Source organism: Crinia signifera, unplaced genomic scaffold (genome assembly GCF_055691185.1).
Source record: "Crinia signifera unplaced genomic scaffold, ASM5569118v1 HAP2_SCAFFOLD_130, whole genome shotgun sequence".
Classification (NCBI taxonomy): domain Eukaryota; kingdom Metazoa; phylum Chordata; class Amphibia; order Anura; family Myobatrachidae; genus Crinia; species Crinia signifera.
Window position 1 is genome coordinate 47,501 of NW_028142023.1, and position 22,500 is coordinate 70,000.

Below are 22,500 nucleotides of genomic sequence, written 5' to 3' on the forward strand. Positions count from 1 at the left end.
GATGTTATGGTTCAATGGCAGGGGGTGGGGTAATGGTTAGGCACTAAGAAGGGAGGTTAAGAGTTTGGAACTATAGGAGTATGTTTAAGGTTATGCTGCAGATAGGAAGGGTCATGGTAAGATACTAAGAGATTTTGGAGTTAGGCATTGGAAGGAAAAGAATTAAGGATAGGCTGCAGGTATGTTCAGTGTTAGAGTTAGGGGCTCGATGTTGAAAGTTAGAAGGCTAACCTAGCAAGTGTCAGAATTGTGAGCATTAAGATGTCCCTAATATTGCAATGACCACCAGAAACCCAAGCACCAGTATCACGTACCTAACCCTAACCATATGTGAATGCTCTAATAAATCTCAATATGTTTTTGTACTTCATATAAAGTGAACAAAACACATTTAAATAATCATTTGATAGATCTTTGAGCCACATGAACACTGCACCCATGAGGTAGCATGGCCGAGCGGTCTAAGGCGCTGGATTAAGGCTCCAGTCTCTTCGGAGGCGTGGGTTCAAATCCCACTGCTGCCATATTTATTATTGATATATATTGTTAGAGGTTGATGTTTTCATTGTTATTTCCACAATAATGCAATTCAATTAGAAAAAAAGTGTTCATCATCACATTGTTATAACAGCTAATTTCTTTCTTTGCTAACTTCCCAAAGCTGCCATATAAATTTTTCAAAGAAAATGTCAGAGATTGGTTTCAAAGTGGTAAACTCGACTAAAATGCAAATTAATTAAAAATTAACCATTTCTCATCTAGATTGCATGGCAACCAATATTCTTTAAAAAAAAATTCTCACTTATGTTAAGAGCATCTAAAATGCTTAACATAAAACAGATTTTTACGTATTTCTTTACTACAACAACAACATTTTCTGTAATTCTAGTTCTAGATTCCAGACTGTGAGAAACTATGACTTACCTTTAAGTGTGGTAGCATGGCCGAGCGGTCTAAGGCGCTGGATTTAGGCTCCAGTCTCTTCGGAGGCGTGGGTTCAAATCCCACTGCTGCCATAATTATTTTCCAAACACAAAATCAGTTATTTTCTCTTAAAGTTCAAATTCTATCTGGTGTATGATAGTTGCTGGGACAATTCAACAACAGAGTTCAAAAAAGTTTATCATATCTACTAGATACTTTTCAAAAATATTTCTAAAGACTGTAGAGACATAAAAATTAACTTGAAGTGATTACAATTGGATGCATTGGGCATCCTGGCATTCGGGAAGCTGCAAGTCAGGAAACTGATAGCAGAATCCCAAACACTGGTAAAACGACTGATTTTGGAACTCTGTCCTATGTGTAGGGGATGTTATGGTTCAATGGCAGGGGGTGGGGTAATGGTTAGGCACTAAGAAGGGAGGTTAAGAGTTTGGAACTATAGGAGTATGTTTAAGGTTATGCTGCAGATAGGAAGGGTCATGGTAAGATACTAAGAGGTTTTGGAGTTAGGCATTGGAAGGAAAAGAATTAAGGATAGGCTGCAGGTATGTTCAGTGTTAGAGTTAGGGGCTCGATGTTGAAAGTTAGAAGGCTAACCTAGCAAGTGTCAGAATTGTGAGCATTAAGATGTCCCTAATATTGCAATGACCACCAGAAACCCAAGCACCAGTATCACGTACCTAACCCTAACCATATGTGAATGCTCTAATAAATCTCAATATGTTTTTTTACTTCATATAAAGTGAACAAAACACATTTAAATAATCATTTGATAGATCTTTGAGCCACATGAACACTGCACCCATGAGGTAGCATGGCCGAGCGGTCTAAGGTGCTGGATTAAGGCTCCAGTCTCTTCGGAGGCGTGGGTTCAAATCCCATTGCTGCCATATTTATTATTGATATATAATACCTTTAAGTGTGGTAGCATGGCCGAGCATGGCCGAGCGGTCTAAGGCGCTGGATTTAGGCTCCAGTCTCTTCGGAGGCGTGGGTTCAAATCCCACTGCTGCCATAATTATTTTCCAAACACAAAATCAGTTATTTTCTCTTAAAGTTCAAATTCTATCTGGTGTATGATAGTTGCTGGGACAATTCAACAACAGAGTTCAAAAAAGTTTATCATATCTACTAGATACTTTTCAAAAATATTTCTAAAGACTGTAGAGACATAAAAATTAACTTGAAGTGATTACAATTGGATGCATTGGGCATCCTGGCATTCGGGAAGCTGCAAGTCAGGAAACTGATAGCAGAATCCCAAACACTGGTAAAACGACTGATTTTGGAACTCTGTCCTATGTGTAGGGGATGTTATGGTTCAATGGCAGGGGGTGGGGTAATGGTTAGGCACTAAGAAGGGAGGTTAAGAGTTTGGAACTATAGGAGTATGTTTAAGGTTATGCTGCAGATAGGAAGGGTCATGGTAAGATACTAAGAGGTTTTGGAGTTAGGCATTGGAAGGAAAAGAATTAAGGATAGGCTGCAGGTATGTTCAGTGTTAGAGTTAGGGGCTCGATGTTAAAAGTTAGAAGGCTAACCTAGCAAGTGTCAGAATTGTGAGCATTGAGATGTCCCTAATATTGCAATGACCACCAGAAACCCAAGCACCAGTATCACGTACCTAACCCTAACCATATGTGAATGCTCTAATAAATCTCAATATGTTTTTTTACTTCATATAAAGTGAACAAAACACATTTAAATAATCATTTGATAGATCTTTGAGCCACATGAACACTGCACCCATGAGGTAGCATGGCCGAGCGGTCTAAGGCGCTGGATTAAGGCTCCAGTCTCTTCGGAGGCGTGGGTTCAAATCCCACTGCTGCCATATTTATTATTGATATATATTGTTAGAGGTTGATGTTTTCATTGTTATTTCCACAATAATGCAATTCAATTAGAAAAAAAGTGTTCATCATCACATTGTTATAACAGCTAATTTCTTTCTTTGCTAACTTCCCAAAGCTGCCATATAAATTTTTTAAAGAAAATGTCAGAGATTGGTTTCAAAGTGGTAAACTCGACTAAAATGCAAATTAATTAAAAATTAACCATTTCTCATCTAGATTGCATGGCAACCAATATTCTTTAAAAAAAAATTCTCACTTATGTTAAGAGCATCTAAAATGCTTAACATAAAACAGATTTTTACGTATTTCTTTACTACAACAACAACATTTTCTGTAATTCTAGTTCTAGATTCCAGACTGTGAGAAACTATGACTTACCTTTAAGTGTGGTAGCATGGCCGAGCGGTCTAAGGCGCTGGATTTAGGCTGCAGTCTCTTCGGAGGCGTGGGTTCAAATCCCACTGCTGCCATAATTATTTTCCAAACACAAAATCAGTTATTTTCTCTTAAAGTTCAAATTCTATCTGGTGTATGATAGTTGCTGGGACAATTCAACAACAGAGTTCAAAAAAGTTTATCATATCTACTAGATACTTTTCAAAAATATTTCTAAAGACTGTAGAGACTGGATTAAGGCTCCAGTCTCTTCGGAGGCGTGGGTTCAAATCCCACTGCTGCCATATTTATTATTGATATATATTGTTAGAGGTTGATGTTTTCATTGTTATTTCCACAATAATGCAATTCAATTAGAAAAAAAGTGTTCATCATCACATTGTTATAACAGCTAATTTCTTTCTTTGCTAACTTCCCAAAGCTGCCATATAAATTTTTTAAAGAAAATGTCAGAGATTGGTTTCAAAGTGGTAAACTCGACTAAAATGCAAATTAATTAAAAATTAACCATTTCTCATCTAGATTGCATGGCAACCAATATTCTTTAAAAAAAAATTCTCACTTATGTTAAGAGCATCTAAAATGCTTAACATAAAACAGATTTTTACGTATTTCTTTACTACAACAACAACATTTTCTGTAATTCTAGTTCTAGATTCCAGACTGTGAGAAACTATGACTTACCTTTAAGTGTGGTAGCATGGCCGAGCGGTCTAAGGCGCTGGATTTAGGCTGCAGTCTCTTCGGAGGCGTGGGTTCAAATCCCACTGCTGCCATAATTATTTTCCAAACACAAAATCAGTTATTTTCTCTTAAAGTTCAAATTCTATCTGGTGTATGATAGTTGCTGGGACAATTCAACAACAGAGTTCAAAAAAGTTTATCATATCTACTAGATACTTTTCAAAAATATTTCTAAAGACTGTAGAGACATAAAAATTAACTTGAAGTGATTACAATTGGATGCATTGGGCATCCTGGCATTCGGGAAGCTGCAAGTCAGGAAACTGATAGCAGAATCCCAAACACTGGTAAAACGACTGATTTTGGAACTCTGTCCTATGTGTAGGGGATGTTATGGTTCAATGGCAGGGGGTGGGGTAATGGTTAGGCACTAAGAAGGGAGGTTAAGAGTTTGGAACTATAGGAGTATGTTTAAGGTTATGCTGCAGATAGGAAGGGTCATGGTAAGATACTAAGAGGTTTTGGAGTTAGGCATTGGAAGGAAAAGAATTAAGGATAGGCTGCAGGTATGTTCAGTGTTAGAGTTAGGGGCTCGATGTTGAAAGTTAGAAGGCTAACCTAGCAAGTGTCAGAATTGTGAGCATTAAGATGTCCCTAATATTGCAATGACCACCAGAAACCCAAGCACCAGTATCACGTACCTAACCCTAACCATATGTGAATGCTCTAATAAATCTCAATATGTTTTTTTACTTCATATAAAGTGAACAAAACACATTTAAATAATCATTTGATAGATCTTTGAGCCACATGAACACTGCACCCATGAGGTAGCATGGCCGAGCGGTCTAAGGCGCTGGATTAAGGCTCCAGTCTCTTCGGAGGCGTGGGTTCAAATCCCACTGCTGCCATATTTATTATTGATATATATTGTTAGAGGTTGATGTTTTTATTGTTCTTTCCACAATAATGCAATTCAATTAAAAAATAAGTGTTCATCATCACATTGTTATAACAGCTAATTTCTTTCTTTGCTAACTTCCCAAAGCTGCCATATAAATTTTTTAAAGAAAATGTCAGTGATTGGTTTCAAAGTGGTAAACTCGACTAAAATGCAAATTAATTAAAAATTAACCATTTCTCATCTAGATTGCATGGCAACCAATATTCTTTAAAAAAAAAATTCTCACTTATGTTAAGAGCATCTAAAATGCTTAACATAAAACAGATTTTTACGTATTTCTTTACTACAACCACAACATTTACTGTAATTTCTAGTTCTAGATTCCAGACTGTGAGAAACTATGAGTTACCTTTAAGTGTGGTAGCATGGCCGAGCGGTCTAAGGCGCTGGATTTAGGCTTCAGTCTTTTCGGAGGCGTGGCTTCAAATCCCACTGCTGCCATAATTATTTTCCAAAAACAAAATCAGTTATTTTCTCTTAAAGTTCAAATTCTATCTGGTGTATGATAGTTGCTGGGACAATTCAACAACAGAGTTCAAAAAAGTTTATCATATCTACTAGATACTTTTCAAAAATATTTCTAAAGACTGTAGAGACATAAAAATTAACTTGAAGTGATTACAATTGGATGCATTGGGCATCCTGGCATTCGGTAAGCTGCAAGTCAGGAAACTGATAGCAGAATCCCAAACACTGGTAAAACGACTGATTTTGGAACTCTGTCCTATGTGTAGGGGATGTTATGGTTCAATGGCAGGGGGTGGGGTAATGGTTAGGCACTAAGAAGGGAGGTTAAGAGTTTGGAACTATAGGAGTATGTTTAAGGTTATGCTGCAGATAGGAAGGGTCATGGTAAGATACTAAGAGGTTTTGGAGTTAGGCATTGGAAGGAAAAGAATTAAGGATAGGCTGCAGGTATGTTCAGTGTTAGAGTTAGGGGCTCGATGTTGAAAGTTAGAAGGCTAACCTAGCAAGTGTCAGAATTGTGAGCATTAAGATGTCCCTAATATTGCAATGACCACCAGAAACCCAAGCACCAGTATCACGTACCTAACCCTAACCATATGTGAATGCTCTAATAAATCTCAATATGTTTTTTTACTTCATATAAAGTGAACAAAACACATTTAAATAATCATTTGATAGATCTTTGAGCCACATGAACACTGCACCCATGAGGTAGCATGGCCGAGCGGTCTAAGGCGCTGGATTAAGGCTCCAGTCTCTTCGGAGGCGTGGGTTCAAATCCCACTGCTGCCATATTTATTATTGATATATATTGTTAGAGGTTGATGTTTTCATTGTTATTTCCACAATAATGCAATTCAATTAGAAAAAAAGTGTTCATCATCACATTGTTATAACAGCTAATTTCTTTCTTTGCTAACTTCCCAAAGCTGCCATATAAATTTTTCAAAGAAAATGTCAGAGATTGGTTTCAAAGTGGTAAACTCGACTAAAATGCAAATTAATTAAAAATTAACCATTTCTCATCTAGATTGCATGGCAACCAATATTCTTTAAAAAAAAATTCTCACTTATGTTAAGAGCATCTAAAATGCTTAACATAAAACAGATTTTTACGTATTTCTTTACTACAACAACAACATTTTCTGTAATTCTAGTTCTAGATTCCAGACTGTGAGAAACTATGACTTACCTTTAAGTGTGGTAGCATGGCCGAGCGGTCTAAGGCGCTGGATTTAGGCTCCAGTCTTTTCGGAGGCGTGGGTTCAAATCCCACTGCTGCCATAATTATTTTCCAAAAACAAAATCAATTATTTTCTCTTAAAGTTCAAATTCTATCTGGTGTATGATAGTTGCTGGGACAATTCAACAACAGAGTTCAAAAAAGTTTATCATATCTACTAGATACTTTTCAAAAATATTTCTAAAGACTGTAGAGACATAAAAATTAACTTGAAGTGATTACAATTGGATGCATTGGGCATCCTGGCATTCGGGAAGCTGCAAGTCAGGAAACTGATAGCAGAATCCCAAACACTGGTAAAACGACTGATTTTGGAACTCTGTCCTATGTGTAGGGGATGTTATGGTTCAATGGCAGGGGGTGGGGTGATGGTTAGGCACTAAGAAGGGAGGTTAAGAGTTTGGAACTATAGGAGTATGTTTAAGGTTATGCTGCAGATAGGAAGGGTCATGGTAAGATACTAAGAGATTTTGGAGTTAGGCATTGGAAGGAAAAGAATTAAGGATAGGCTGCAGGTATGTTCAGTGTTAGAGTTAGGGGCTCGATGTTGAAAGTTAGAAGGCTAACCTAGCAAGTGTCAGAATTGTGAGCATTAAGATGTCCCTAATATTGCAATGACCACCAGAAACCCAAGCACCAGTATCACGTACCTAACCCTAACCATATGTGAATGCTCTAATAAATCTCAATATGTTTTTTTACTTCATATAAAGTGAACAAAACACATTTAAATAATCATTTGATAGATCTTTGAGCCACATGAACACTGCACCCATGAGGTAGCATGGCCGAGCGGTCTAAGGCGCTGGATTAAGGCTCCAGTCTCTTCGGAGGCGTGGGTTCAAATCCCACTGCTGCCATATTTATTATTGATATATATTGTTAGAGGTTGATGTTTTCATTGTTATTTCCACAATAATGCAATTCAATTAGAAAAAAAGTGTTCATCATCACATTGTTATAACAGCTAATTTCTTTCTTTGCTAACTTCCCAAAGCTGCCATATAAATTTTTCAAAGAAAATGTCAGAGATTGGTTTCAAAGTGGTAAACTCGACTAAAATGCAAATTAATTAAAAATTAACCATTTCTCATCTAGATTGCATGGCAACCAATATTCTTTAAAAAAAAATTCTCACTTATGTTAAGAGCATCTAAAATGCTTAACATAAAACAGATTTTTACGTATTTCTTTACTACAACAACAACATTTTCTGTAATTCTAGTTCTAGATTCCAGACTGTGAGAAACTATAACTTACCTTTAAGTGTGGTAGCATGGCCGAGCGGTCTAAGGCGCTGGATTTAGGCTCCAGTCTCTTCGGAGGCGTGGGTTCAAATCCCACTGCTGCCATTATTATTTTCCAAACACAAAATCAGTTATTTTCTCTTAAAGTTCAAATTCTATCTGGTGTATGATAGTTGCTGGGACAATTCAACAACAGAGTTCAAAAAAGTTTATCATATCTACTAGATACTTTTCAAAAATATTTCTAAAGACTGTAGAGACATAAAAATTAACTTGAAGTGATTACAATTGGATGCATTGGGCATCCTGGCATTCGGGAAGCTGCAAGTCAGGAAACTGATAGCAGAATCCCAAACACTGGTAAAACGACTGATTTTGGAACTCTGTCCTATGTGTAGGGGATGTTATGGTTCAATGGCAGGGGGTGGGGTAATGGTTAGGCACTAAGAAGGGAGGTTAAGAGTTTGGAACTATAGGAGTATGTTTAAGGTTATGCTGCAGATAGGAAGGGTCATAGTAAGATACTAAGAGGTTTTGGAGTTAGGCATTGGAAGGAAAAGAATTAAGGATAGGCTGCAGGTATGTTCAGTGTTAGAGTTAGGGGCTCGATGTTGAAAGTTAGAAGGCTAACCTAGCAAGTGTCAGAATTGTGAGCATTGAGATGTCCCTAATATTGCAATGACCACCAGAAACCCAAGCACCAGTATCACGTACCTAACCCTAACCATATGTGAATGCTCTAATAAATCTCAATATGTTTTTTTACTTCATATAAAGTGAACAAAACACATTTAAATAATCATTTGATAGATCTTTGAGCCACATGAACACTGAACCCATGAGGTAGCATGGCCGAGCGTTCTAAGGCGCTGGATTAAGGCTCCAGTCTCTTTGGAGGCGTGGGTTCAAATCCCACTGCTGCCATATTTATTATTGATATATATTGTTAGAGGTTGATGTTTTTATTGTTCTTTCCACAATAATGCAATTCAATTAAAAAATAAGTGTTCATCATCACATTGTTATAACAGCTAATTTCTTTCTTTGCTAACTTCCCAAAGCTGCCATATAAATTTTTTAAAGAAAATGTCAGTGATTGGTTTCAAAGTGGTAAACTCGACTAAAATGCAAATTAATTAAAAATTAACCATTTCTCATCTAGATTGCATGGCAACCAATATTCTTTAAAAAAAAATTCTCACTTATGTTAAGAGCATCTAAAATGCTTAACATAAAACATATTTTTACGTATTTCTTTACTACAACAACAACATTTTCTGTAATTCTAGTTCTAGATTCCAGACTGTGAGAAACTATGAGTTACCTTTAAGTGTGGTAGCATGGCCGAGCGGTCTAAGGCGCTGGATTTAGGCTCCAGTCTCTTCGGAGGCGTGGGTTCAAATCCCACTGCTGCCATAATTATTTTCCAAAAACAAAATCAGTTATTTTCTCTTAAAGTTCAAATTCTATCTGGTGTATGATAGTTGCTGGGACAATTCAACAACAGAGTTCAAAAAAGTTTATCATATCTACTAGATACTTTTCAAAAATATTTCTAAAGACTGTAGAGACATAAAAATTAACTTGAAGTGATTACAATTGGATGCATTGGGCATCCTGGCATTCGGGAAGCTGCAAGTCAGGAAACTGATAGCAGAATCCCAAACACTGGTAAAACGACTGATTTTGGAACTCTGTCCTATGTGTAGGGGATGTTATGGTTCAATGGCAGGGGGTGGGGTAATGGTTAGGCACTAAGAAGGGAGGTTAAGAGTTTGGAACTATAGGAGTATGTTTAAGGTTATGCTGCAGATAGGAAGGGTCATGGTAAGATACTAAGAGGTTTTGGAGTTAGGCATTGGAAGGAAAAGAATTAAGGATAGGCTGCAGGTATGTTCAGTGTTAGAGTTAGGGGCTCGATGTTGAAAGTTAGAAGGCTAACCTAGCAAGTGTCAGAATTGTGAGCATTAAGATGTCCCTAATATTGCAATGACCACCAGAAACCCAAGCACCAGTATCACGTACCTAACCCTAACCATATGTGAATGCTCTAATAAATCTCAATATGTTTTTTTACTTCATATAAAGTGAACAAAACACATTTAAATAATCATTTGATAGATCTTTGAGCCACATGAACACTGCACCCATGAGGTAGCATGGCCGAGCGGTCTAAGGCGCTGGATTAAGGCTCCAGTCTCTTCGGAGGCGTGGGTTCAAATCCCACTGCTGCCATATTTATTATTGATATATATTGTTAGAGGTTGATGTTTTCATTGTTATTTCCACAATAATGCAATTCAATTAGAAAAAAAGTGTTCATCATCACATTGTTATAACAGCTAATTTCTTTCTTTGCTAACTTCCCAAAGCTGCCATATAAATTTTTCAAAGAAAATGTCAGAGATTGGTTTCAAAGTGGTAAACTCGACTAAAATGCAAAATAATTAAAAATTAACCATTTCTCATCTAGATTGCATGGCAACCAATATTCTTTAAAAAAAAATTCTCACTTATGTTAAGAGCATCTAAAATGCTTAACATAAAACAGATTTTTACGTATTTCTTTACTACAACAACAACATTTTCTGTAATTCTAGTTCTAGATTCCAGACTGTGAGAAACGATAACTTACCTTTAAGTGTGGTAGCATGGCCGAGCGGTCTAAGGCGCTGGATTTAGGCTCCAGTCTCTTCGGAGGCGTGGGTTCAAATCCCACTGCTGCCATAATTATTTTCCAAACACAAAATCAGTTATTTTCTCTTAAAGTTCAAATTCTATCTGGTGTATGATAGTTGCTGGGACAATTCAACAACAGAGTTCAAAAAAGTTTATCATATCTACTAGATACTTTTCAAAAATATTTCTAAAGACTGTAGAGACATAAAAATTAACTTGAAGTGATTACAATTGGATGCATTGGGCATCCTGGCATTCGGGAAGCTGCAAGTCAGGAAACTGATAGCAGAATCCCAAACACTGGTAAAACGACTGATTTTGGAACTCTGTCCTATGTGTAGGGGATGTTATGGTTCAATGGCAGGGGGTGGGGTAATGGTTAGGCACTAAGAAGGGAGGTTAAGAGTTTGGAACTATAGGAGTATGTTTAAGGTTATGCTGCAGATAGGAAGGGTCATGGTAAGATACTAAGAGGTTTTGGAGTTAGGCATTGGAAGGAAAAGAATTAAGGATAGGCTGCAGGTATGTTCAGTGTTAGAGTTAGGGGCTCGATGTTGAAAGTTAGAAGGCTAACCTAGCAAGTGTCAGAATTGTGAGCATTAAGATGTCCCTAATATTGCAATGACCACCAGAAACCCAAGCACCAGTATCACGTACCTAACCCTAACCATATGTGAATGCTCTAATAAATCTCAATATGTTTTTTTACTTCATATAAAGTGAACAAAACACATTTAAATAATCATTTGATAGATCTTTGAGCCACATGAACACTGCACCCATGAGGTAGCATGGCCGAGCGGTCTAAGGCGCTGGATTAAGGCTCCAGTCTCTTCGGAGGCGTGGGTTCAAATCCCACTGCTGCCATAATTATTTTCCAAACACAAAATCAGTTATTTTCTCTTAAAGTTCAAATTCTATCTGGTGTATGATAGTTGCTGGGACAATTCAACAACAGAGTTCAAAAAAGTTTATCATATCTACTAGATACTTTTCAAAAATATTTCTAAAGACTGTAGAGACATAAAAATTAACTTGAAGTGATTACAATTGGATGCATTGGGCATCCTGGCATTCGGGAAGCTGCAAGTCAGGAAACTGATAGCAGAATCCCAAACACTGGTAAAACGACTGATTTTGGAACTCTGTCCTATGTGTAGGGGATGTTATGGTTCAATGGCAGGGGGTGGGGTAATGGTTAGGCACTAAGAAGGGAGGTTAAGAGTTTGGAACTATAGGAGTATGTTTAAGGTTATGCTGCAGATAGGAAGGGTCATGGTAAGATACTAAGAGGTTTTGGAGTTAGGCATTGGAAGGAAAAGAATTAAGGATAGGCTGCAGGTATGTTCAGTGTTAGAGTTAGGGGCTCGATGTTGAAAGTTAGAAGGCTAACCTAGCAAGTGTCAGAATTGTGAGCATTGAGATGTCCCTAATATTGCAATGACCACCAGAAACCCAAGCACCAGTATCACGTACCTAACCCTAACCATATGTGAATGCTCTAATAAATCTCAATATGTTTTTTTACTTCATATAAAGTGAACAAAACACATTTAAATAATCATTTGATAGATCTTTGAGCCACATGAACACTGCACCCATGAGGTAGCATGGCCGATCGGTCTAAGGCGCTGGATTAAGGCTCCAGTCTCTTCGGAGGCGTGGGTTCAAATCCCACTGCTGCCATATTTATTATTGATATATATTGTTAGAGGTTGATGTTTTCATTGTTATTTCCACAATAATGCAATTCAATTAGAAAAAAAGTGTTCATCATCACATTGTTATAACAGCTAATTTCTTTCTTTGCTAACTTCCCAAAGCTGCCATATAAATTTTTCAAAGAAAATGTCAGAGATTGGTTTCAAAGTGGTAAACTCGACTAAAATGCAAATTAATTAAAAATTAACCATTTCTCATCTAGATTGCATGGCAACCAATATTCTTTAAAAAAAAAATTCTCACTTATGTTAAGAGCATCTAAAATGCTTAACATAAAACAGATTTTTACGTATTTCTTTACTACAACCACAACATTTACTGTAATTTCTAGTTCTAGATTCCAGACTGTGAGAAACTATGAGTTACCTTTAAGTGTGGTAGCATGGCCGAGCGGTCTAAGGCGCTGGATTTAGGCTTCAGTCTTTTCGGAGGCGTGGCTTCAAATCCCACTGCTGCCATAATTATTTTCCAAAAACAAAATCAGTTATTTTCTCTTAAAGTTCAAATTCTATCTGGTGTATGATAGTTGCTGGGACAATTCAACAACAGAGTTCAAAAAAGTTTATCATATCTACTAGATACTTTTCAAAAATATTTCTAAAGACTGTAGAGACATAAAAATTAACTTGAAGTGATTACAATTGGATGCATTGGGCATCCTGGCATTCGGTAAGCTGCAAGTCAGGAAACTGATAGCAGAATCCCAAACACTGGTAAAACGACTGATTTTGGAACTCTGTCCTATGTGTAGGGGATGTTATGGTTCAATGGCAGGGGGTGGGGTAATGGTTAGGCACTAAGAAGGGAGGTTAAGAGTTTGGAACTATAGGAGTATGTTTAAGGTTATGCTGCAGATAGGAAGGGTCATGGTAAGATACTAAGAGGTTTTGGAGTTAGGCATTGGAAGGAAAAGAATTAAGGATAGGCTGCAGGTATGTTCAGTGTTAGAGTTAGGGGCTCGATGTTGAAAGTTAGAAGGCTAACCTAGCAAGTGTCAGAATTGTGAGCATTAAGATGTCCCTAATATTGCAATGACCACCAGAAACCCAAGCACCAGTATCACGTACCTAACCCTAACCATATGTGAATGCTCTAATAAATCTCAATATGTTTTTTTACTTCATATAAAGTGAACAAAACACATTTAAATAATCATTTGATAGATCTTTGAGCCACATGAACACTGCACCCATGAGGTAGCATGGCCGAGCGGTCTAAGGCGCTGGATTAAGGCTCCAGTCTCTTCGGAGGCGTGGGTTCAAATCCCACTGCTGCCATATTTATTATTGATATATATTGTTAGAGGTTGATGTTTTCATTGTTATTTCCACAATAATGCAATTCAATTAGAAAAAAAGTGTTCATCATCACATTGTTATAACAGCTAATTTCTTTCTTTGCTAACTTCCCAAAGCTGCCATATAAATTTTTCAAAGAAAATGTCAGAGATTGGTTTCAAAGTGGTAAACTCGACTAAAATGCAAATTAATTAAAAATTAACCATTTCTCATCTAGATTGCATGGCAACCAATATTCTTTAAAAAAAAATTCTCACTTATGTTAAGAGCATCTAAAATGCTTAACATAAAACAGATTTTTACGTATTTCTTTACTACAACAACAACATTTTCTGTAATTCTAGTTCTAGATTCCAGACTGTGAGAAACTATGACTTACCTTTAAGTGTGGTAGCATGGCCGAGCGGTCTAAGGCGCTGGATTTAGGCTCCAGTCTTTTCGGAGGCGTGGGTTCAAATCCCACTGCTGCCATAATTATTTTCCAAAAACAAAATCAATTATTTTCTCTTAAAGTTCAAATTCTATCTGGTGTATGATAGTTGCTGGGACAATTCAACAACAGAGTTCAAAAAAGTTTATCATATCTACTAGATACTTTTCAAAAATATTTCTAAAGACTGTAGAGACATAAAAATTAACTTGAAGTGATTACAATTGGATGCATTGGGCATCCTGGCATTCGGGAAGCTGCAAGTCAGGAAACTGATAGCAGAATCCCAAACACTGGTAAAACGACTGATTTTGGAACTCTGTCCTATGTGTAGGGGATGTTATGGTTCAATGGCAGGGGGTGGGGTGATGGTTAGGCACTAAGAAGGGAGGTTAAGAGTTTGGAACTATAGGAGTATGTTTAAGGTTATGCTGCAGATAGGAAGGGTCATGGTAAGATACTAAGAGATTTTGGAGTTAGGCATTGGAAGGAAAAGAATTAAGGATAGGCTGCAGGTATGTTCAGTGTTAGAGTTAGGGGCTCGATGTTGAAAGTTAGAAGGCTAACCTAGCAAGTGTCAGAATTGTGAGCATTAAGATGTCCCTAATATTGCAATGACCACCAGAAACCCAAGCACCAGTATCACGTACCTAACCCTAACCATATGTGAATGCTCTAATAAATCTCAATATGTTTTTTTACTTCATATAAAGTGAACAAAACACATTTAAATAATCATTTGATAGATCTTTGAGCCACATGAACACTGCACCCATGAGGTAGCATGGCCGAGCGGTCTAAGGCGCTGGATTAAGGCTCCAGTCTCTTCGGAGGCGTGGGTTCAAATCCCACTGCTGCCATATTTATTATTGATATATATTGTTAGAGGTTGATGTTTTCATTGTTATTTCCACAATAATGCAATTCAATTAGAAAAAAAGTGTTCATCATCACATTGTTATAACAGCTAATTTCTTTCTTTGCTAACTTCCCAAAGCTGCCATATAAATTTTTCAAAGAAAATGTCAGAGATTGGTTTCAAAGTGGTAAACTCGACTAAAATGCAAATTAATTAAAAATTAACCATTTCTCATCTAGATTGCATGGCAACCAATATTCTTTAAAAAAAAATTCTCACTTATGTTAAGAGCATCTAAAATGCTTAACATAAAACAGATTTTTACGTATTTCTTTACTACAACAACAACATTTTCTGTAATTCTAGTTCTAGATTCCAGACTGTGAGAAACTATAACTTACCTTTAAGTGTGGTAGCATGGCCGAGCGGTCTAAGGCGCTGGATTTAGGCTCCAGTCTCTTCGGAGGCGTGGGTTCAAATCCCACTGCTGCCATTATTATTTTCCAAACACAAAATCAGTTATTTTCTCTTAAAGTTCAAATTCTATCTGGTGTATGATAGTTGCTGGGACAATTCAACAACAGAGTTCAAAAAAGTTTATCATATCTACTAGATACTTTTCAAAAATATTTCTAAAGACTGTAGAGACATAAAAATTAACTTGAAGTGATTACAATTGGATGCATTGGGCATCCTGGCATTCGGGAAGCTGCAAGTCAGGAAACTGATAGCAGAATCCCAAACACTGGTAAAACGACTGATTTTGGAACTCTGTCCTATGTGTAGGGGATGTTATGGTTCAATGGCAGGGGGTGGGGTAATGGTTAGGCACTAAGAAGGGAGGTTAAGAGTTTGGAACTATAGGAGTATGTTTAAGGTTATGCTGCAGATAGGAAGGGTCATAGTAAGATACTAAGAGGTTTTGGAGTTAGGCATTGGAAGGAAAAGAATTAAGGATAGGCTGCAGGTATGTTCAGTGTTAGAGTTAGGGGCTCGATGTTGAAAGTTAGAAGGCTAACCTAGCAAGTGTCAGAATTGTGAGCATTGAGATGTCCCTAATATTGCAATGACCACCAGAAACCCAAGCACCAGTATCACGTACCTAACCCTAACCATATGTGAATGCTCTAATAAATCTCAATATGTTTTTTTACTTCATATAAAGTGAACAAAACACATTTAAATAATCATTTGATAGATCTTTGAGCCACATGAACACTGAACCCATGAGGTAGCATGGCCGAGCGTTCTAAGGCGCTGGATTAAGGCTCCAGTCTCTTTGGAGGCGTGGGTTCAAATCCCACTGCTGCCATATTTATTATTGATATATATTGTTAGAGGTTGATGTTTTTATTGTTCTTTCCACAATAATGCAATTCAATTAAAAAATAAGTGTTCATCATCACATTGTTATAACAGCTAATTTCTTTCTTTGCTAACTTCCCAAAGCTGCCATATAAATTTTTTAAAGAAAATGTCAGTGATTGGTTTCAAAGTGGTAAACTCGACTAAAATGCAAATTAATTAAAAATTAACCATTTCTCATCTAGATTGCATGGCAACCAATATTCTTTAAAAAAAAATTCTCACTTATGTTAAGAGCATCTAAAATGCTTAACATAAAACATATTTTTACGTATTTCTTTACTACAACAACAACATTTTCTGTAATTCTAGTTCTAGATTCCAGACTGTGAGAAACTATGAGTTACCTTTAAGTGTGGTAGCATGGCCGAGCGGTCTAAGGCGCTGGATTTAGGCTCCAGTCTCTTCGGAGGCGTGGGTTCAAATCCCACTGCTGCCATAATTATTTTCCAAAAACAAAATCAGTTATTTTCTCTTAAAGTTCAAATTCTATCTGGTGTATGATAGTTGCTGGGACAATTCAACAACAGAGTTCAAAAAAGTTTATCATATCTACTAGATACTTTTCAAAAATATTTCTAAAGACTGTAGAGACATAAAAATTAACTTGAAGTGATTACAATTGGATGCATTGGGCATCCTGGCATTCGGGAAGCTGCAAGTCAGGAAACTGATAGCAGAATCCCAAACACTGGTAAAACGACTGATTTTGGAACTCTGTCCTATGTGTAGGGGATGTTATGGTTCAATGGCAGGGGGTGGGGTAATGGTTAGGCACTAAGAAGGGAGGTTAAGAGTTTGGAACTATAGGAGTATGTTTAAGGTTATGCTGCAGATAGGAAGGGTCATGGTAAGATACTAAGAGGTTTTGGAGTTAGGCATTGGAAGGAAAAGAATTAAGGATAGGCTGCAGGTATGTTCAGTGTTAGAGTTAGGGGCTCGATGTTGAAAGTTAGAAGGCTAACCTAGCAAGTGTCAGAATTGTGAGCATTAAGATGTCCCTAATATTGCAATGACCACCAGAAACCCAAGCACCAGTATCACGTACCTAACCCTAACCATATGTGAATGCTCTAATAAATCTCAATATGTTTTTTTACTTCATATAAAGTGAACAAAACACATTTAAATAATCATTTGATAGATCTTTGAGCCACATGAACACTGCACCCATGAGGTAGCATGGCCGAGCGGTCTAAGGCGCTGGATTAAGGCTCCAGTCTCTTCGGAGGCGTGGGTTCAAATCCCACTGCTGCCATATTTATTATTGATATATATTGTTAGAGGTTGATGTTTTCATTGTTATTTCCACAATAATGCAATTCAATTAGAAAAAAAGTGTTCATCATCACATTGTTATAACAGCTAATTTCTTTCTTTGCTAACTTCCCAAAGCTGCCATATAAATTTTTCAAAGAAAATGTCAGAGATTGGTTTCAAAGTGGTAAACTCGACTAAAATGCAAAATAATTAAAAATTAACCATTTCTCATCTAGATTGCATGGCAACCAATATTCTTTAAAAAAAAATTCTCACTTATGTTAAGAGCATCTAAAATGCTTAACATAAAACAGATTTTTACGTATTTCTTTACTACAACAACAACATTTTCTGTAATTCTAGTTCTAGATTCCAGACTGTGAGAAACGATAACTTACCTTTAAGTGTGGTAGCATGGCCGAGCGGTCTAAGGCGCTGGATTTAGGCTCCAGTCTCTTCGGAGGCGTGGGTTCAAATCCCACTGCTGCCATAATTATTTTCCAAACACAAAATCAGTTATTTTCTCTTAAAGTTCAAATTCTATCTGGTGTATGATAGTTGCTGGGACAATTCAACAACAGAGTTCAAAAAAGTTTATCATATCTACTAGATACTTTTCAAAAATATTTCTAAAGACTGTAGAGACATAAAAATTAACTTGAAGTGATTACAATTGGATGCATTGGGCATCCTGGCATTCGGGAAGCTGCAAGTCAGGAAACTGATAGCAGAATCCCAAACACTGGTAAAACGACTGATTTTGGAACTCTGTCCTATGTGTAGGGGATGTTATGGTTCAATGGCAGGGGGTGGGGTAATGGTTAGGCACTAAGAAGGGAGGTTAAGAGTTTGGAACTATAGGAGTATGTTTAAGGTTATGCTGCAGATAGGAAGGGTCATGGTAAGATACTAAGAGGTTTTGGAGTTAGGCATTGGAAGGAAAAGAATTAAGGATAGGCTGCAGGTATGTTCAGTGTTAGAGTTAGGGGCTCGATGTTGAAAGTTAGAAGGCTAACCTAGCAAGTGTCAGAATTGTGAGCATTAAGATGTCCCTAATATTGCAATGACCACCAGAAACCCAAGCACCAGTATCACGTACCTAACCCTAACCATATGTGAATGCTCTAATAAATCTCAATATGTTTTTTTACTTCATATAAAGTGAACAAAACACATTTAAATAATCATTTGATAGATCTTTGAGCCACATGAACACTGCACCCATGAGGTAGCATGGCCGAGCGGTCTAAGGCGCTGGATTAAGGCTCCAGTCTCTTCGGAGGCGTGGGTTCAAATCCCACTGCTGCCATAATTATTTTCCAAACACAAAATCAGTTATTTTCTCTTAAAGTTCAAATTCTATCTGGTGTATGATAGTTGCTGGGACAATTCAACAACAGAGTTCAAAAAAGTTTATCATATCTACTAGATACTTTTCAAAAATATTTCTAAAGACTGTAGAGACATAAAAATTAACTTGAAGTGATTACAATTGGATGCATTGGGCATCCTGGCATTCGGGAAGCTGCAAGTCAGGAAACTGATAGCAGAATCCCAAACACTGGTAAAACGACTGATTTTGGAACTCTGTCCTATGTGTAGGGGATGTTATGGTTCAATGGCAGGGGGTGGGGTAATGGTTAGGCACTAAGAAGGGAGGTTAAGAGTTTGGAACTATAGGAGTATGTTTAAGGTTATGCTGCAGATAGGAAGGGTCATGGTAAGATACTAAGAGGTTTTGGAGTTAGGCATTGGAAGGAAAAGAATTAAGGATAGGCTGCAGGTATGTTCAGTGTTAGAGTTAGGGGCTCGATGTTGAAAGTTAGAAGGCTAACCTAGCAAGTGTCAGAATTGTGAGCATTGAGATGTCCCTAATATTGCAATGACCACCAGAAACCCAAGCACCAGTATCACGTACCTAACCCTAACCATATGTGAATGCTCTAATAAATCTCAATATGTTTTTTTACTTCATATAAAGTGAACAAAACACATTTAAATAATCATTTGATAGATCTTTGAGCCACATGAACACTGCACCCATGAGGTAGCATGGCCGATCGGTCTAAGGCGCTGGATTAAGGCTCCAGTCTCTTCGGAGGCGTGGGTTCAAATCCCACTGCTGCCATATTTATTATTGATATATATTGTTAGAGGTTGATGTTTTCATTGTTATTTCCACAATAATGCAATTCAATTAGAAAAAAAGTGTTCATCATCACATTGTTATAACAGCTAATTTCTTTCTTTGCTAACTTCCCAAAGCTGCCATATAAATTTTTCAAAGAAAATGTCAGAGATTGGTTTCAAAGTGGTAAACTCGACTAAAATGCAAATTAATTAAAAATTAACCATTTCTCATCTAGATTGCATGGCAACCAATATTCTTTAAAAAAAAATTCTCACTTATGTTAAGAGCATCTAAAATGCTTAACATAAAACATATTTTTACGTATTTCTTTACTACAACAACAACATTTTCTGTAATTCTAGTTCTAGATTCCAGACTGTGAGAAACTATGACTTACCTTTAAGTGTGGTAGCATGGCCGAGCGGTCTAAGGCGCTGGATTTAGGCTCCAGTCTCTTCGGAGGCGTGGGTTCAAATCCCACTGCTGCCATAATTATGTTCCAAAAACAAAATCAGTTATTTTCTCTTAAAGTTCAAATTCTATCTGGTGTATGATAGTTGCTGGGACAATTCAACAACAGAGTTCAAAAAAGTTTATCATATCTACTAGATACTTTTCAAAAATATTTCTAAAGACTGTAGAGACATAAAAATTAACTTGAAGTGATTACAATTGGATGCATTGGGCATCCTGGCATTCGGGAAGCTGCAAGTCAGGAAACTGATAGCAGAATCCCAAACACTGGTAAAACGACTGATTTTGGAACTCTGTCCTATGTGTAGGGGATGTTATGGTTCAATGGCAGGGGGTGGGGTAATGGTTAGGCACTAAGAAGGGAGGTTAAGAGTTTGGAACTATAGGAGTATGTTTAAGGTTATGCTGCAGATAGGAAGGGTCATGGTAAGATACTAAGAGATTTTGGAGTTAGGCAAAAAAAATAAGTGTTCATCATCACATTGTTATAACAGCTAATTTCTTTCTTTGCTAACTTCCCAAAGCTGCCATATAAATTTTTCAAAGAAAATGTCAGTGATTGGTTTCAAAGTGGTAAACTCGACTAAAATGCAAATTAATTAAAAATTAACCATTTCTCATCTAGATTGCATGGCAACCAATATTCTTTAAAAAAAATCTTTTCTCACTTATGTTAAGAGCATCTAAAATGCTTAACATAAAACAGATTTTTACGTATTTCTTTACTACAACAACAACATATTCTGTAATTCTAGTTCTAGATTCAAGACTGTGAGAAACTATGAGTTACCTTTAAGTAGCATGGCAGCAGTGTGGTAGCATGGCCGAGCGGTCTAAGGCGCTGGATTTAGGCTCCAGTCTCTTCGGAGGCGTGGGTTCAAATCCCACTGCTGCCATAATTATTTTCCAAACACAAAATCAGTTATTTTCTCTTAAAGTTCAAATTCTATCTGGTGTATGATCGTTGCTGGGACAATTCAACAACAGAGTTCAAAAAAGTTTATCATATCTACTAGATACTTTTCAAAAATATTTCTAAAGACTGTAGAGACATAAAAATTAACTTGAAGTGATTACAATTGGATGCATTGGGCATCCTGGCATTCGGGAAGCTGCAAGTCAGGAAACTGATAGCAGAATCCCAAACACTGGTAAAACGACTGATTTTGGAACTCTGTCCTATGTGTAGGGGATGTTATGGTTCAATGGCAGGGGGTGGGGTAATGGTTAGGCACTAAGAAGGGAGGTTAAGAGTTTGGAACAATAGGAGTATGTTTAAGGTTATGCTGCAGATAGGAAGGGTCATGGTAAGATACTAAGAGGTTTTGGAGTTAGGCATTGGAAGGAAAAGAATTAAGGATAGGCTGCAGGTATGTTCAGTGTTAGAGTTAGGGGCTCGATGTTGAAAGTTAGAAGGCTAACCTAGCAAGTGTCAGAATTGTGAGCATTGAGATGTCCCTAATATTGCAATGACCACCAGAAACCCAAGCACCAGTATCACGTACCTAACCCTAACCATATGTGAATGCTCTAATAAATCTCAATATGTTTTTTTACTTCATATAAAGTGAACAAAACACATTTAAATAATCATTTGATAGATCTTTGAGCCACATGAACACTGCACCCATGAGGTAGCATGGCCGAGCGGTCTAAGGCGCTGGATTAAGGCTCCAGTCTCTTTGGAGGCGTGGGTTCAAATCCCACTGCTGCCATATTTATTATTGATATATATTGTTAGAGGTTGATGTTTTCATTGTTCTTTCCACAATAATGCAATTCAATTAAAAAATAAGTGTTCATCATCACATTGTTATAACAGCTAATTTCTTTCTTTGCTAACTTCCCAAAGCTGCCATATAAATTTTTCAAAGAAAATGTCAGTGATTGGTTTCAAAGTGGTAAACTCGACTAAAATGCAAATTAATTAAAAATTAACCATTTCTCATCTAGATTGCATGGCAACCAATATTCTTTAAAAAAAATTCTCACTTATGTTAAGAGCATCTAAAATGCTTAACATAAAACAGATTTTTACGTATTTCTTTACTACAACAACAACATTTTCTGTAATTTCTAGTTCTAGATTCCAGACTGTGAGAAACTATGAGTTACCTTTAAGTGTGGTAGCATGGCCGAGCGGTCTAAGGCGCTGGATTTAGGCTCCAGTCTCTTTGGAGGCGTGGGTTCAAATCCCACTGCTGCCATAATTATTTTCCAAAAACAAAATCAGTTATTTTCTCTTAAAGTTCAAATTCTATCTGGTGTATGATAGTTGCTGGGACAATTCAACAACAGAGTTCAAAAAAGTTTATCATATCTACTAGATACTTTTCAAAAATATTTCTAAAGACTGTAGAGACATAAAAATTAACTTGAAGTGATTACAATTGGATGCATTGGGCATCCTGGCATTCGGGAAGCTGCAAGTCAGGAAACTGATAGCAGAATCCCAAACACTGGTAAAACGACTGATTTT

General features: G+C 37.0%; 25 non-coding genes across 25 annotated transcripts; all 25 read left to right on the plus strand.

The window, feature by feature from the left end:
- The first annotated feature begins 442 nt into the window (after window positions 1-442).
- TRNAL-AAG (transfer RNA leucine (anticodon AAG)) lies at window positions 443-524 on the plus strand. Its single transcript has one exon. It is a non-coding gene; the product is annotated as a tRNA-Leu (tRNA).
- Window positions 525-934: 410 nt separating this feature from the next.
- TRNAL-UAG (transfer RNA leucine (anticodon UAG)) lies at window positions 935-1,016 on the plus strand. Its single transcript has one exon. It is a non-coding gene; the product is annotated as a tRNA-Leu (tRNA).
- Window positions 1,017-1,876: 860 nt separating this feature from the next.
- TRNAL-UAG (transfer RNA leucine (anticodon UAG)) lies at window positions 1,877-1,960 on the plus strand. The gene has a single exon. It is a non-coding gene; the product is annotated as a tRNA-Leu (tRNA).
- A 737-nt stretch (window positions 1,961-2,697) lies between these two features.
- TRNAL-AAG (transfer RNA leucine (anticodon AAG)) lies at window positions 2,698-2,779 on the plus strand. Its single transcript has one exon. It is a non-coding gene; the product is annotated as a tRNA-Leu (tRNA).
- Window positions 2,780-4,710: 1,931 nt separating this feature from the next.
- On the plus strand, window positions 4,711-4,792 carry TRNAL-AAG (transfer RNA leucine (anticodon AAG)). The gene has a single exon. It is a non-coding gene; the product is annotated as a tRNA-Leu (tRNA).
- A 1,231-nt stretch (window positions 4,793-6,023) lies between these two features.
- TRNAL-AAG (transfer RNA leucine (anticodon AAG)) lies at window positions 6,024-6,105 on the plus strand. Its single transcript has one exon. It is a non-coding gene; the product is annotated as a tRNA-Leu (tRNA).
- A 410-nt stretch (window positions 6,106-6,515) lies between these two features.
- TRNAL-UAG (transfer RNA leucine (anticodon UAG)) lies at window positions 6,516-6,597 on the plus strand. Its single transcript has one exon. It is a non-coding gene; the product is annotated as a tRNA-Leu (tRNA).
- A 737-nt stretch (window positions 6,598-7,334) lies between these two features.
- Window positions 7,335-7,416, plus strand: TRNAL-AAG (transfer RNA leucine (anticodon AAG)). The gene has a single exon. It is a non-coding gene; the product is annotated as a tRNA-Leu (tRNA).
- Window positions 7,417-7,826: 410 nt separating this feature from the next.
- TRNAL-UAG (transfer RNA leucine (anticodon UAG)) lies at window positions 7,827-7,908 on the plus strand. Its single transcript has one exon. It is a non-coding gene; the product is annotated as a tRNA-Leu (tRNA).
- A 1,229-nt stretch (window positions 7,909-9,137) lies between these two features.
- TRNAL-UAG (transfer RNA leucine (anticodon UAG)) lies at window positions 9,138-9,219 on the plus strand. The gene has a single exon. It is a non-coding gene; the product is annotated as a tRNA-Leu (tRNA).
- Window positions 9,220-9,956: 737 nt separating this feature from the next.
- TRNAL-AAG (transfer RNA leucine (anticodon AAG)) lies at window positions 9,957-10,038 on the plus strand. The gene has a single exon. It is a non-coding gene; the product is annotated as a tRNA-Leu (tRNA).
- Window positions 10,039-10,448: 410 nt separating this feature from the next.
- On the plus strand, window positions 10,449-10,530 carry TRNAL-UAG (transfer RNA leucine (anticodon UAG)). Its single transcript has one exon. It is a non-coding gene; the product is annotated as a tRNA-Leu (tRNA).
- Window positions 10,531-11,267: 737 nt separating this feature from the next.
- Window positions 11,268-11,349, plus strand: TRNAL-AAG (transfer RNA leucine (anticodon AAG)). Its single transcript has one exon. It is a non-coding gene; the product is annotated as a tRNA-Leu (tRNA).
- A 2,050-nt stretch (window positions 11,350-13,399) lies between these two features.
- Window positions 13,400-13,481, plus strand: TRNAL-AAG (transfer RNA leucine (anticodon AAG)). Its single transcript has one exon. It is a non-coding gene; the product is annotated as a tRNA-Leu (tRNA).
- A 410-nt stretch (window positions 13,482-13,891) lies between these two features.
- On the plus strand, window positions 13,892-13,973 carry TRNAL-UAG (transfer RNA leucine (anticodon UAG)). The gene has a single exon. It is a non-coding gene; the product is annotated as a tRNA-Leu (tRNA).
- A 737-nt stretch (window positions 13,974-14,710) lies between these two features.
- On the plus strand, window positions 14,711-14,792 carry TRNAL-AAG (transfer RNA leucine (anticodon AAG)). Its single transcript has one exon. It is a non-coding gene; the product is annotated as a tRNA-Leu (tRNA).
- A 410-nt stretch (window positions 14,793-15,202) lies between these two features.
- TRNAL-UAG (transfer RNA leucine (anticodon UAG)) lies at window positions 15,203-15,284 on the plus strand. Its single transcript has one exon. It is a non-coding gene; the product is annotated as a tRNA-Leu (tRNA).
- Window positions 15,285-16,513: 1,229 nt separating this feature from the next.
- On the plus strand, window positions 16,514-16,595 carry TRNAL-UAG (transfer RNA leucine (anticodon UAG)). Its single transcript has one exon. It is a non-coding gene; the product is annotated as a tRNA-Leu (tRNA).
- A 737-nt stretch (window positions 16,596-17,332) lies between these two features.
- On the plus strand, window positions 17,333-17,414 carry TRNAL-AAG (transfer RNA leucine (anticodon AAG)). Its single transcript has one exon. It is a non-coding gene; the product is annotated as a tRNA-Leu (tRNA).
- Window positions 17,415-17,824: 410 nt separating this feature from the next.
- On the plus strand, window positions 17,825-17,906 carry TRNAL-UAG (transfer RNA leucine (anticodon UAG)). Its single transcript has one exon. It is a non-coding gene; the product is annotated as a tRNA-Leu (tRNA).
- A 737-nt stretch (window positions 17,907-18,643) lies between these two features.
- TRNAL-AAG (transfer RNA leucine (anticodon AAG)) lies at window positions 18,644-18,725 on the plus strand. The gene has a single exon. It is a non-coding gene; the product is annotated as a tRNA-Leu (tRNA).
- A 1,229-nt stretch (window positions 18,726-19,954) lies between these two features.
- Window positions 19,955-20,036, plus strand: TRNAL-UAG (transfer RNA leucine (anticodon UAG)). Its single transcript has one exon. It is a non-coding gene; the product is annotated as a tRNA-Leu (tRNA).
- Window positions 20,037-20,835: 799 nt separating this feature from the next.
- TRNAL-UAG (transfer RNA leucine (anticodon UAG)) lies at window positions 20,836-20,917 on the plus strand. The gene has a single exon. It is a non-coding gene; the product is annotated as a tRNA-Leu (tRNA).
- A 737-nt stretch (window positions 20,918-21,654) lies between these two features.
- On the plus strand, window positions 21,655-21,736 carry TRNAL-AAG (transfer RNA leucine (anticodon AAG)). Its single transcript has one exon. It is a non-coding gene; the product is annotated as a tRNA-Leu (tRNA).
- A 410-nt stretch (window positions 21,737-22,146) lies between these two features.
- On the plus strand, window positions 22,147-22,228 carry TRNAL-UAG (transfer RNA leucine (anticodon UAG)). The gene has a single exon. It is a non-coding gene; the product is annotated as a tRNA-Leu (tRNA).
- Window positions 22,229-22,500: the final 272 nt, after the last annotated feature.